Source organism: Salvelinus namaycush, chromosome 12 (genome assembly GCF_016432855.1).
Source record: "Salvelinus namaycush isolate Seneca chromosome 12, SaNama_1.0, whole genome shotgun sequence".
In the NCBI taxonomy this organism is placed as follows: domain Eukaryota; kingdom Metazoa; phylum Chordata; class Actinopteri; order Salmoniformes; family Salmonidae; genus Salvelinus; species Salvelinus namaycush.
This window is the reverse complement of record NC_052318.1, coordinates 39889892-39905392: the sequence shown is the minus strand read 5'-3', so window position 1 is coordinate 39905392 and position 15501 is coordinate 39889892.

Sequence of the window (15501 nt, the reverse complement as noted above, 5' to 3'; positions counted from 1 at the left end):
ACACGGACGTCAATAAGATACAGTTTGGGACGTTGAAAATACGTATTTTACGGATATTGAAAATCTGTATGTTCTGGATGTTGAAATCAGGTGCATTTTAGGTGATGAACGAAATGTCAAAATACATATTTTCCAGACGTTGAAAAGATGTACAGTAATTTACAGACATTGAAAAGACCTCATTGGCCCTGCCCTCTCTGGCTATGCCTACCTGGGCTCAGGAGATCTCAGACGACCAGTGGAAGGACATGGTCCAGCAAACGTTCCCGACTTGCAAAAGTTCAGAAGACCTGACGCGAGAACGCAAATAAGACTGAATTGCCTCCTTCCCTCAGTTTGTCTTTAACTGTGGCCTGCATCAAAAAATATGTCAATGTGCCCTTGAGCAAGGCACTTAACCCTAATTGCTCCTGTAAGTCGCTCTGGAAAAGAGTGTCTCTGCTAAACGACTGAAATGTAAAAATGTCTCTTCGGTCAATGATTCTTTGGCCAAATTTGAACTGCTTCACATTCTCATGTAGACAAGCAGTATATCACAATAATATTTGTTTCACACCTCTTAATGGGAAAGAGGAGTCAACTGAAGATTGCAGCAAAATATGTATTATTGCTCCCATCTATCACATGCACTTATGTTAGCTTTTCAACAGCTTTAACACTGCCAGTGATGACTTTCAAAGTAATCCAACATATAGAATAAACCAACAGGCCACTTCAACTACAATAACATTCTGAGTAACAGTTACAGATGTATTTTTTCTTATTGCAGTAAAGACGTCCGTGACTGTGATATGTAGTTGTTCATCAACCTTAGTTGAATGCACTGACTGTAAGTCACTCTGGATAAGAGCGTCTGCTGAATGACCAAAATGTAAATGTAAAACAAATACTTGCAAAGCATGCTGGGTATTATTCTAATGTGGTTCTCTGCCCCCAAACAATTACACATTTGGTCAGTGGGGACCAGAACCAAATTTGAACCATTCATAGACGTCTAGTCTATGTTTCAAAGGTTTGAACATCACAGTACAGTACGGCACAGTTTAGTACAGCAGAGCACAGCAGTACAATACAGTACAGTACAATACGGTATGGTATGGTACGGTACAAGACAGTAGTGTTATTCAGTAGAGTACATTACAGTACAGTACAGTAGAATTTAATTCATTAGAGTAGAGTACAATAGAGTACACTAAAGTACAGTACAGTATAGTTGAATTATGTGGAGTACAGTACAGTTTATTTCAGTAGAGTACATTAGAGTAAAGTAGGGTACAGTACAGAACACTATACGCTGCTTTTATTTACTTTACCGTAGTCTAGTGTGCTCTACTGTATTGTGCTGTACTCTACTTTACTGTACTATACTATACTCTTTTTTTTACACTACTGTGTACTCTAATGTACTTTACTATTCTGTACTCTACTGTACTGTGCTGTCCAAACGTGTGAAACACCAATTATAGATGTTTGGGCTAAATCAAGGCTGGACTGGATTGGACCAAATCTCAGCGTCTATGTTTGGGCCAAATATAGGCCGGTCTGGACCGGACGTCTGTGGACGTCTAGGATTGGTGTAGATTTGGTCCAGACCGGACCAGAAATCAACGTCAGTGGACGTTGAAATCAAGGACGCTCCTGACCGCAAAAACAAGACGTCCTAAAGACGTAGCCTGGCGTCAAATGCTTAGTGGGTGGTTCATACTTCTCCAACCCAGCACATTTATGAAATCATGTAGTGGTTAACCAAGACGTGTTTTTAAAGAAGATGACTGATGTTTAGAGTACACTATAGACTGAACTAGCTCTGAGAATATTTTCCCAATGAAAGGTTTACTAGTTCCACTGGTGTTGCTGCTCTGTCAGTTAGGAGCACCTGAGAGCTTTCTAAGTGAAGACAGCACTCCAACCTGACATCTGGTCTGAGCTGAGAGATCTGAGAGACATGGTGGTGCTGCAGAGAGCAGAGCTGGGCCGCACCATGGCTGAACTACGAGACACTAAGAATCTGAAAACAGAGAACTCAGGTGATAACAGAATACTATGTCCAGTTTGCCCACTACCTGTTGACTGAGTAAGTTATACTCGGATGAATTTCCATTGTTGACATGAAAATAATTGTATTTTCGGATGGGGATCTTCGGATGGGGCCACAGTGTCTCCTGACCGCTCCTGTCTCAGCCTCCAGTATTTATGCTGCAGTAGTTTATGTGTCGGGGGGCTAGGGTCAGTTGGTTATACCTGGAGTACTTCTCCTGTCTTATCCAGTGTCCTGTGTGAATTTAAGTATGCTCTCTCTAATTCTCTCGTTCTCTCTTTCTTTCTCTCTCTCTGAGAACCTGAGCCTTAGGACCATACGTCACGGCAAACCGTGCATGATGACTCCTTGCTGTCCCCAGTCCACCTGGCCTTGCTGCTGTTCCAGTTTCAACTGCTCTGCCTGCGGTTATGGAACCCCTACCTGTCCCAGACCTGCTGCTTTCAACTCTTAATGATCGGCTATGAAAAGCCAACTGACTTTTATTCCTGATTATTATTTGACCATGCTTGTCATTTATGAACATTTTGAAAATCTTGGCTCTCTCTAATTCTCTCCTTCTCTCTTTCTTTCTCTCTCTCGGAGGACCTGAGCCCTAGGACCATACGTCAGGACTACCGGGCATGAAGACTCCTTGCTGTCCCCAGTCCACCTGGCCTTGCTGCTATTCCAGTTTCAACTGTTCTGCCTGCGGTTATGGAACCGCCACCTGTCCCAGACCTGCAGTTTTCAACTCTTAATGATCGGCTATGAAAAGCCAACTGAAAATTATTCATGATTATTATTTGACCATGCTTGTCACTTATGAACATTTTGAACATCTTGGCATAGTTCTGTTATAATCTCCACCCGGCACAGCCAGAAGAGGACTGGCCACCCCTCATAGCCTGGTTCCTCTCTAGGTTTCTTCCTAGGTTTTGGCCTTTCTAGGGAGTTTTTCCTAGCCACCGTGCTTCTACACCTGCATTGCTTGCTGTTTGGGGTTTTAGGCCGGGTTTCTGTACAGCACCTCGAGATATTAGCTGATGTACGAAGGGCTATATAAAATAAACTTGATTGATTGATTGATATTTTGTTTTAGTCATGGAGTCCAGGCTGATGAGTTCTGAAGGACAACTTGAGGCAATGAAGACAGACAATGCAGGTAAAATATACAGTTGAATGTCAGTTTGTTTAGTTATTATGGTCATGACAATAACTATTGTAAATGTAGCCATAGAAACCAGGCAGAATATAAGTACCTTAATATCTTGTCATTATGTTGGTAATGATCAAGAATATAATGTTTTCCCCCGTTGCAAATGTGTGTGTAATTTGTGTAACTCCAGCCATAGTGAGCAGACTAACATCCGCTGAGAGTGAGGTTGAGAGACTACAGAAGGAGAATGCAGGTAAAACAGACATGGAATTATATGGTACTTTGTAATAATATGTCATGTGACTGATTACTTTATTCCCTTCCGTTTGTGAGTGTGATAAAGAGAATAATCGACAGATATATCATTGTATTCACATCCATTGACAGAGAGACCTAAGGTCGCATTTTCAACCTCTTTTGGAGAAACTGGACAGCATGGGCCATTCCACACTACCACTACCGTGGTCTTCCAGAACATATTCTCAAACACTGGCAACCACTACAACCAAGCTACAGGTACTGTACTGTCTTTGCTTAGTGTAGACCATGTACTTAAATATATATGCATCTAAAGTTTAAAGAGCCTGAAAAACGAGTGAAGGCAGATCATTTTTAACATTACCTACTGGGCACAAACTGGTTGAATCAGCGTTGTTTCAATGTAATTTGTCAACGTATTGTGACGTGGAATCTATGTTTCAAATACATTGGATTTGCAAAAAGTCATCAAAGTAAACTGCTTTTTTGAGGGTGACATTTCAGCCACAAATTATGTTATCATGGTAACCATATTTCAACATAGACAAACCTTGTACAAAAAATGTTACATTTTTAACTTGACCTTTAAAACAACGTCAGCTCTTCAATGTTATATCCAAGAAAAAAACGAATAATAGGCTGGGCAACACCTCCTACCGGAGAGTTTGGTCTCCATCCATCATTTGGTCTCCATCCAGGGTTTATTTATTGCAAGAATGATTATTGAGAGAACTCTTAATAATAACAAAACATATTCACTGTTGCTATTAAAGTCATTCCAAAGAGTAGGTTTAACAGAGCAAATTAAATGTAAGCATACCTTATAAGTAATAAATCATCAAGGATACTATTTAGGCCTTTATAGCATTCGCAAAATCATCAACAGCTATTGTTTCAATTCAGCCCAGGGTTCAACTAAAAATAAACATATGATTTTAAGGCCGAGGGTTTCATGCTTTGGCTGATTTCAAATGTAATCTTCAACTTAATCATTCATATGTTAGATTAACTTCTCCATCTCTTCTGATCCAGGTGTCTTCACAGCACCGGTGAGAGGGGCCTATTACTTCGGCTTCACCATTGGTGCACATCTCCATTCCACTGTTATGGGCCTAACACTGTTCAAGAATGAACAACAGATAATGCATACAGGGGAGTGGGGTAACCATGGGCAGTTTAGGTATGCATCCAACACCGTCATACTACAGCTGGAGGTGGGAGATGTCATTTTCATGCAACTCCCTGCAAACTACCGGACTTTTGATGATGTACATCAGCGTAACACTTTCACTGGTTTTCTGCTTTACCCTGTGTGAGAAAGTTAACATGTATTATAATGATGACGTCAGTTAAGTGCTTTTGACCAAGTGATTCAATATATATATATTTTTCTTCTACACACGCACACACACACACACACACACACACACACACACACACACACACACACACACACACACACACACACACACACACACACACACACACACACACACACACACACACACACACACACACACACACACTTTTCAACAACACATGCTGCAATATACAATTAGACCAGTTGGGGGTAGTAGATTCCCACAGTTGGTTGTGTGTTCTTTGATCAAAGGGGGATGGATACAGTCAACACAGACCTATTATGTGAATGGTTTGATGAATGAAAATGATCCAACCATTTCAAGTTATAGGTATTTGGGGTATTTTTAGCCAAGTGAAGTTAAATAGAATCATATAGAATGTTTTCCAACGTTACAGTTAGAAAATATTTACAAGTAAAACAAACAATGTAGTGTAATATTGGCCTACCCAGTCTGGTTTAATGTTTCAGAATGTTTCAGAATTGTAAATAACTATTTTATTTTAGAAATAAGGTATTACGTATAGGCCTATACTTCACCATGTTAACACATATACAGTACCAGTCAAACGTTTGGACACACCTACTCATTCAAGGGTTTTTCTTAATTTTTACTATTTTCTACATTGTAGAATAATAGTGAAGACATCAAAACTATGAAATAACACATATGGAATTCTGTAGTAACCAAAAAAGTATTAAACAAATCTAAATATATTTTATATTTGAGATTCTTGTAAGTAGCCACCCTTTGCCTTGATGACAGCTTTGACATTCTCTCAACCGGCTTCATGAGGAATGCTTTTCCAACAGTCTTGAGGAAGTTCCTACATATGCTGAGCACTTGTTGGCTGCTTTTCCTTCACTCTGTGGTCCAACTCATCGCAAAACATCTCAATTGAGTTGAGGTTGGGTGATTGTGGAGGCCAGATCATCTGATGCAGGACTCCATCACTCTCCTTCTTGGTCAAATAGCCCTTACACAGCCTGGAGGTATGTTTTGTGTCATTGTCCTGTTGAAAAGCAAATGATAGTCCCACTAAGAGCAAACCAGATGGAATGGCGTATCACTGCAGAGTGCTATGGTAGCCATGCTGGTTAAGTGTACAATAAATCACTGACAGTTTCACCAGCAAAGCACCCCCACACCATCACACCTCCTCCTCCATGCTTCACGGCGGGAACTACACATGCAGAGATCGTCCGCTCACCTACTCTGCATCTCACAAAGACACGGCGGTTGGAACCAAAAATGTCAAATTTAGGCTCATCAGACCAAAGGACAGATTTCCACAATGTCCATTGCTCGTGTTTCTCGGCCCAAGCAAGTCTCCTCTTCTTATTGGTGTCCTTTAGTGGTGGGTTCTTTGCAGCAATTCGACCATGAAGGCCTGATTCACGCAGTCTCCTCTGAACAGTTGATGTTAAGATGTGTCTGTTACTTGAACTCTGTGAAGCATTTATTTGGGCTGCAATCTGAGGTGTAGTTACTTCTAATGAACATCCTCTGCAGCAGAGGTAACTCCGGGTCTTCCTTTCCTGTGGCGGTCCTCATGAGAGCCAGTTTCATCATAGAGCTTGATGGTTTTTGCAACTGCACTTAAACTTTCAAAGTTCTTGAAATTTTCCACATTGACTGACATGCATGTCTTAAAGTAATGATGGACTGTAGTTTCTCTTTGTTTATTTGAGCTGTTCTTGCCATAATATGGACTTGGTCTTTTACCAAATAGGGCTATCTTCTGTATACCACCCCTACCTTGTCACAACACAAAAGATTGGCTCAAACGCATTTAGAAGGAAAGAAATTCCACAAATTAACAAGGCAGACCTGTTAATTGAAATGCATTCCAGGTGACTACCTCATGAAGCTGGGTTGAGAGAATGCCAAGAGTGTGGAAAGCTGTCATCAAGGCAAAGGGTGGCTACTTTGAAGAATCTGAAATATAAAATACATTTATATTTGTTAAACACTTTTTTGGTTACTACTTGATTCCATATGTGTTATTTCATAGTTTTGATGTCTTCACTGTTTTTCTACAATGTAGAAAATAGTAAAATTAAAGAAAAACCCTTGATAAGTAGGTGTGTCCAAACTTTTGACTGGTACTGTATTTGCTATGCATTGATGTCAGTAAGGATATTTAGTTTTCCTTTTTTTTTCTAATAGCAAGTTTTAAGTTTATAGACAATGTGCAATATTAGTTGATATAGCCTCTCACAACATTGTTCAATTTCACTTTTGCACTATCAAACCAGATTCAAAAAACAGATACAAGAACACCTAACGGCAGGATGGGGACTGTGATGCATTTTGTATTGTATTATGTATTGTATCATTTATGTAATATGTGGTTGGGATACGACTGTGATATTCGGTTGTCTCGCCTGGCTATCTTGAGTTGAATGCACTAGCAGTGGATCTGTCTAGATGGGAGAGTCTGCTGAATGGCTAAATTCTAATGGAAATGTAGTGCTATGTATGTATATTTATGTATGTTATGTATTTTATTTGTTGTGTTGTTTCCTGTTCGGACCCCAGGAAGAGTAGCCGCTGCCTCGCAGCAGCTAATTGGGGAACCTAATAAATACTGAATACTAAACCACAATTTCTAAATGTATGTATATACCTATAGCTGAATCTCTTTTTTTTCTATGTCCTAACTAGAAGTCCACATACATATGAAAGTCAATACGTTTTTGCCTCCAAACCAGATCTATTTTTAGAGAAGACTTACTTATTTTTATTTTTATCTTAACATTAATATTTCTATCTTCAAAGTTTAAACAGTTCATTTTAAAGGGTTTCAGCCTGCAGTTGCATAAAACAGACACCAGATGTGCGCAAGTGAGCAGCTCCTAAACCCCGCCCCTAATCCCTCCCCTCCCGCCTAGCCCTCCCATTTCCTGTCAGGACCCCGCCCTCCTTGCGCGCTCCCCTCTCCCTGGCCTCACCCGGCCATCTGCCAGTGAGGCAGACATTTCCTGATTCCCAGCTGCCTCCATTTTCTTCCTGCCTTTCTCTTGAAAACAGGATGACAAGAGGCCTTTCAGTGAGTCAGCCCCCACCCCTCCTGTTCCTTTGTGCAGTTACCCCTAGCAACCAGTACTTTAGTGACCTGTAAACATGACACCCTCCACCTCATAAAGACAAACACCCCCCCCCCCCCCCCCACGCCAAGCGCCCGCATACACTGTCATTGTGAGGGGATTTAAAGTTTAAAGGGACTGGACTGCACAGATTTGTTAAAGAACAGGCTAAACTTTGAATATGAAGAATAAGCATTCATATCTGCTGACTCATAAGCATAGTCACACACAGTGGATAAGAATAACAACATATATGCTGTAGTTGTATCTTCACAGTTATTGTGTCCACTTTATATTACAAAGTACAAAAAAGCGTATTGGTTTAGACCGTTTTCATCGTTGCTGTTGTAACTTTGTTGAACTCTTTTCAGAAATCAGTGTGTTTCACCTTTCAGCAGTTAACTGATTCCTCCATTCACACTTACAGTAAGATTGCAACACAGTTTGGTCTTCACAATGATGATTCAATGTTACTGTTCCCGTGAATTATTAACTATTGGTAGTACAACTTGTACAGAGCAGCATTTGACAAGGGAGCGTCAGCGCTGCAGTTCCTCTTAGTGACCAATAGAAAACGCTCTTGTGTCATGCTCGACTGCTGTGGGAGCAATAGAGTGGAACACGTGACCTCTATTCAGAGAAAGTTCTGACCATATGAGAGGAGAGCAGTGGTAGTATTCACACAGAGACGACTCTTTAGAGTTCTCTCTGTGTGTTTAGGCAGAAAGTATGTGGAGATGTGGTTACACATAGCAGCATTGCAACACATTCACACAATGAGTGCAACTCAGTCCAGGATAACAGTCCAGGGAAACTCCCCCTAACTCCCTCCCTCTCTTTCCTTGGCTTGCTGGCCTGCCTCACTGATTCAGGCCTTTTAAGGAAATCACCAACGACAGAGGGATAAAGGAGGAGCGAGGAAGGAGGGATTACAGTGGCTGAGTTATACATGGAACGTGTGGGTGTTCAGCATATGAGTTATTGTGTGACTGTTTTATCTCATAGCATAGCCGTGTGTGTGTGTGTGTGTGTGTGTGTGTGTGTGTGTGTGTGTGTGTGTGTGTGTGTGTGTGTGTGTGTGTGTGTGTGTGTGTGTGTGTGTGTGTGTGTGTGTGTGTGTGTGTGTGTGTGTGTGTGTGTGTGTGTGTGTGTGTGTGTGTTAAATGTACATGTTTTAACTGCTCCTGATTGACTGGATCCTTTAGCAGCAGTTTTATCATAGACCTTGTGTCTATAATTCTGTTTAGGATCTGAGCCTGTCACACAGAGGCCCATTCAGTGTGTGTATCCAGGGGCAGAGAGCAGAGGATCAGCTGAGTGAAATCAGGAGGACCGTCATGGGTCTCTGTCTGTGATTTATGACGTACGTGGTCATTACCACAATAAGACTGAATAGAACCTATCTGTCTGTCTCTGGTCTGTGTCAGTTCCAGAAGAATGCAGTAGGGGGTAATGTTTAACCATGAAAGAGAGAGTCTAACACTGAGTGAGAACATCACAACCATTTAAACACCCCCACACCAAACCCACTTACTACACTTTGTTTTTACACTATCTACACACATACCAATGTCTACTTCCCTACAGGAATTAATGCGTTCATTTTCTCATGTGGTCACCCATTGAAGACAGGACCTCTTCCACTTATCCTCATTCACTGGGACTCACACATACTCACACACACACTCTTCGTTCCTCTCTCTCTCTCTCTCTCTCTCTCACACACACACACACAGACTGTAGCCAGGCGAGGCCAGAGAGGGGATGGGAGGATTTAAATAGGCTGGCACTGCTCTTTGATTCAGTGTGGGGAGAGCAGAGCTGGATCAGTGAAGTCTCCCATCTGTCTCTCCTCTCCCTGTGTGCTCTCTCTCCAATTCCTCCCACAGTTAGCCCTATCAAACTGTCTGTATCATAAAGTCACAGGCTAATGATGCTCCTCACTTTCTCTATGCTGAGGATGTCATACCATCACTCATTTATAAGCACACACACACACACACACACACACACACACACACACACACACACACACACACACACACACACACACACACACACACACACACACACACACACACACACACACACACACACACACACACACACACACACACACACAAGAATGCTGTCATACACAACAAACGTGTGATAAATACTGGCCCACAAGCACTTACACACAATAATAGTCACAGTGTAATGCCACAATAATAAACTGTAGCACACACAGCCACTTGTTTTTAGACTTCACTATCATCACAATTGGTTATGCTGAATTGCAGAACACTGCTCTTTACATGGTCCTGTAGTCTGAGCAACAGCTGTTCCTCCATTTAGGGCATTCTACTGCTCTCAGAGTTTGGAGTCCTCTCTGTGTCTGCCTGTAGACCCCAGAGCAGGCAGGCAGAGGGGTGGGGGAAGAGGGATCCTCTTAAAAAGTCCCAGCTGCTGGTGTGACCCCTGGTCACAAAACGTATAAGCCCTGGGCCAGCTGCCAGAGTTTATGTATAAAGAACACAGGTGAAGACTTGTTGCACTGAGATTAGGTAAAGGGATTTAACACATTATACCGTATAGTCATAGTGGTATATGAAGGCAAATTGAAGGGGGAATTTGGACAGAAAAATGCTAGCGAATACAGGGTAGCTTGTTGGCCCAGGATCATGGTGATGAATGACTGGGGTAACAGGTGGTAGCTCTATTAAAGCTGAAGCGTTTAATTTAATTATGGATGTACTGTACGATGTCACTGTCACGACTTCCACTGAAGTCGGTTCCTCTCCTTGTTCGGGCGGCGTTCGGGGGTCGGCGTCACCGGTCTTCTAGCCATTGTTCATCCACTTTTCATTTTCCATTTGTTTTGTCTAGTTTTCCTACACACCTGGTTTTCATTTCCCTCATTAATTGTTGTGTATTTAACCTTCTGTTCCCCCCATGTCTTTGTGTGGAATTGTTTGTTATAAGTGCTTGTGCACATGTTTACTGGTGCGCGTCGGGTTTTGTACCCATGTTGGTTATTTGTTTATGCCGTTGGTTTTGCAATTAACCTGCTTCGGCTATTACCTAGTTCTGCTCTCCTGCGTCTGACTTCCCTGCCACCAGTTACGCACCCCTTACAGTCACAGTGCAATTGTGCAATTTGTAGTTATTGTTTAGCAGGCCTGAGTTCAAATACAAGTAGGAAGTAAATGGGAAAATAAGTATCTGTATGTGTGTTCTCTCATATTGTTTCCTTGTCCAGTTAGCCACTTGTTTGTAATAGCACTGAGTCACAATGCTGTGTCTGTTCATGGAGTTCTCCCTGCCTGCTCTCTCTCCCAGTGTTCACCAGACATAACCTAACAATAGGGTTTCCTCTCTTTCCTCTCTCACTCCCCAACCACGGACACTGTAGCTTTCAGTCCTGTCCGTGTGTTCTTACCCCCTACATTCACCACTCCCTCTCCTACACTCCTCCATGTTCTGAACCTGATGGAGTGATTACTCCACATGCAAACCAGCCTGTGTATGGCAGGTGGTAAACAAATGTTGAGGTGGCTTCACACACATATATAACTCACACATTACTTCACTTCACACACCTATATAACTCACTCATTACTTCACTTCACACACCTATATAACTCACACATTACTTCACTTCACACACCTATATAACTCACACATTACTTCACTTCACACACCTATATAACTCACACATTACTTCACTTCACACACCTATATAACTCACACATTACTTCACTTCACACACCTATATAACTCACTCATTACTTCACTTCACACACATGCTACTCTTATTTTACTCAACTTGATCTTTAAAATATGGTAAGTCTAATTTGAGATGAGAAGGGTGACAGGCAGCTTAGCATTTAAGATCACTAGGCACGTACCCAATAGGTCACTGGTTTGAATCCCGAGCAGACCAGGTGAAATGGCTGTTGATGTGCCTTTGAGGAAGGCACTTTTTATTTTTATTTATTTTATTTAACCTTTATTTGACTAGGCATGTCAGTTAAGAACAAATTCATATTTACAATGACGGCCTACCAAAAGGCAAAAGACCTCCTGCGGAGACGCGGGCTGGGATTAAAATAAATAAATGAATAAATAACATATAAATATAGGACAAAACACACATCACGACTAGAGAGACAACACAACACAGCATAAAGAGAGAGACCTAAGACAACAACATAGCAAGGCAGCAGCACATGACAACACAGCATGGTAGCAACACAACATGGTAGCAACACAACATGGTAGCAGCACAAAACATGGTACCAACATTATTGGGCAGACAACAGCACAAAGGGAAGAAGGTAGAGACAATTGATCACGCAAAGCAGCCACAACTGTCATTAACCCTAAATTCTCCTGTAAGTTGCTATGGATAAAAGTGTCTGCTAAATGTAAGGGACATACTCTTTGTATACGTCAGGCCTAACTTTCTGTTCACTGTGTTCCGTTTGTGACTCACATGCTCAGTGATCATGTGAACCTCACGTGGCAAAGCCAGGGACATCCACTCTGTTGACTTCATAGACAAATGTCAGGGACAAGTTCACTCTTGTATCCTGAGATAACAAAGAGTCAATTGTAGTCCGGAGTCTATTTTAGCCATCCAGCAGCCTGAGTCATATACCACAGTCTGACTCTTGTAATGAGCAATATACACTCACACACACACACACACACACACACACACACACACACACACACACACACACACACACACACACACACACACACACACACACACACACACACACACACACACACACACACACACACACACACACACACACACACACACACACACACACACACACACACACCTTTCTGTTTGTCTCAGCCCATTCATATGTCATAACATAATTTACATTGGAAATGAGCCGCGTTCCCAACTTGCAAATCAAAAGGAATATATTTGTTTATTCCTCAAACAGCCCTTTGTGTTTTGAATTAGGGTGTGTGTTTGTTATTTGTTGTCAGCAAAAATCCTGTGTTTATGATTACAGTAGTAACCTGGTTTATAATAGGCATTTCCTCAGGCCTGCATGGTCTCTGTAGAAGCCAGTTGGGGGAGCTCCAAGCCCACAGAACACTTCCTCTACCCAGACTGCATGCCTACTGCTGGAATGCAGCCTGCTGGAAAGAGCCTTGAAGTAAGCTGATTCCTTATCAGCAATACTACTCATTCCACACAGTTTTCACACAAATACCAGCACACTGGCCACAATCCACACGATAAGAAACATCTTTAGACACAAAAATACACACAATGTGTCATCCTTGGAAGGTATTTATGTGGAGCTAAATGACATGGGGTTTGTAAAGAGAGAGAGATAGAGATAAATGAAAAAGGGAGCGAGAGGGAGATGGTAAATCCTCTTATCAGGGTAGGACACAGTGGTGAGCCGAGGACAGGGATGTCAGGGTTGAGGATGTTGGGACTGGGGTCCCCCCCACGATTACAGCCCTCCTACTGGGGCTCTGCTGGGATAGTGGACACACACATACACACACACCAGGGAGGGCTAAATCTCCTCTCATCCCCACGTACAGTTCTGTATGCGAGTGTCATGGATTGGGGGGTGGGGGTTATTTTGGGCATATGGGGAAGGGAACATTGGGGACATGGTCTCTGAGTTCTAGCTTTAAGCTCTGGAGTTAAATGAAGGTTATTCTTGTGAAATCTCTTTAGAGAGAGTGACGAAAAAGAGAGTGCAAACTCTGTCCCAAATGAGAAAAGTTAGATTGAGTTTGGGAAAGAGAGGTGGAAACAGAAGGGGGGAAAGAAGAAGATGAAAGAAAAGCTGAGACAAAGGGAGGTGGTTTAGAGGGACAATTCAGACACATTAGGGAACTGGAGGACATGGAACCAAGGAGAGAGGGTTGGGGAAGTGGGTAGTGGGTAGTGGTGGCACAGGCGAGCAGGAGGGAGTTATTAAGAGGAAGAAAGAGAGGGGGGTGAAAGGCAGGGTGACTGAGGTGTTGCCAAGTCAACCTCAGTTCTTCTGAGTAGACAATACCGGTGTAATCCTGTCATCCTGAAGGACCGGTAGGACTAGACACCTAACGTGACACTAACTGTCTGTCCTCTTGGAGCCATCGCCACATCATACCGTCATACTGGTCCTGACCGTATGTGTGCGTATCTGTGTGGTGGAGAGACAGAGAGAGGGAGAGCAGTCTAACGTTGGTCTCGTTATGGTAAAGTCTCCTCGTGTATTTCTCGGTGGATTGTGTCTCTTCTTCTATAATCCTAACATATCTGGAGCAGTGTAGCCTCAGAGAGCCTGCTCCATTTTGGCGTTTTGGCTCCAGTTGCATGATGCTGCACGCCTGTTTCTAATCATACTACATTCAACTCAGCTCAGCGTCTCCCCCGCTGCTGCCTCTCCCTGGGGCATACAATGAGCTTTTGTCTGAGTGTGTATGAGAGTATGAGTGTGTATGAGAGTATGAGTGTGTATGAGAGTATGAGTGTGTATGAGAGTATGAGTGTGTATGAGAGTATGAGTGTGTAGGAGAGTATGAGTGTGTATGAGAGTATGAGTGTGTATGAGAGTATGAGTGTGTAGGAGAGTATGAGTGTGTAGGAGAGTATGAGTGTGTATGAGAGTATGAGTGTGTAGGAGAGTATGAGTGTGTATGAGAGTATGAGTGTGTAGGAGAGTATGAGTGTGTAGGAGAGTATGAGTGTGTATGAGAGTATGAGTGTGTAGGAGAGTATGAGTGTGTAGGATAGTATGAGTGTGTATGAGAGTATGAGTGTGTAGGAGAGTATGAGTGTGTATGAGAGTATGAGTGTGTATGAGAGTATGAGTGTGTAGGAGAGTATGAGTGTGTAGGAGAGTATGAGTGTGTATGAGAATATGAGTGTGTAGGAGAGTATGAGTGTGTAGGAGAGTATGAGTGTGTGTGTATGGACAGGAGTCACTGTGTTTATTTACAATGTTGAGACAATTCATATAATAAGAGTAACACACTTACTAACCCAACCTCTCTCTTCCTCTGCCGGTCTGTTTCTCCCTAACTTTGTTTTGAGTCCTTTTTTTCAGGTCCAACCCCCCTCCTATCCCCCCCCCCCCCCCCCCCCCCCACTCCCGCCCCCACACACACACACAAAATAAAAATTCCATGTCATTTGATACCCTCGCCCTCGGTGACCTCTTTACATGCAGTACAGAGAGAAGGCGGTAGAGGAGCATATTTCTCTTTTAGTAAGTAATGGGCTTTTCTCACAGAGTACTTTTCAGTCTCTGGTTAGAGAAACACAAAGGGAGGGGGGAAGTGGTCTGTTGAAGTGTTGAAGTGCATCCGACGTCTGGATTCCAGCACATTACATGGAAAAAGGATGATCATGGGAGAAAGGAGAAGGAAACCAGAGTTGATCCATAACAAAAAGAGGAAAGGGGTTGTTGAATAGAGTAACCTAATTGGATGAGAATCAGCGTTTTCATAACCCTCCTTCCTCCCACTCCTCATCATCATCACCATCACATTCAGATATAGTAGAAAATAACACCTGTTCTCTATGCTGAGTAGGCAGTTCTCTGAAGTGCCATAAACAGATAGACAGTGTCTCTGTGTCGGCTCCTAACACAGCTGTGT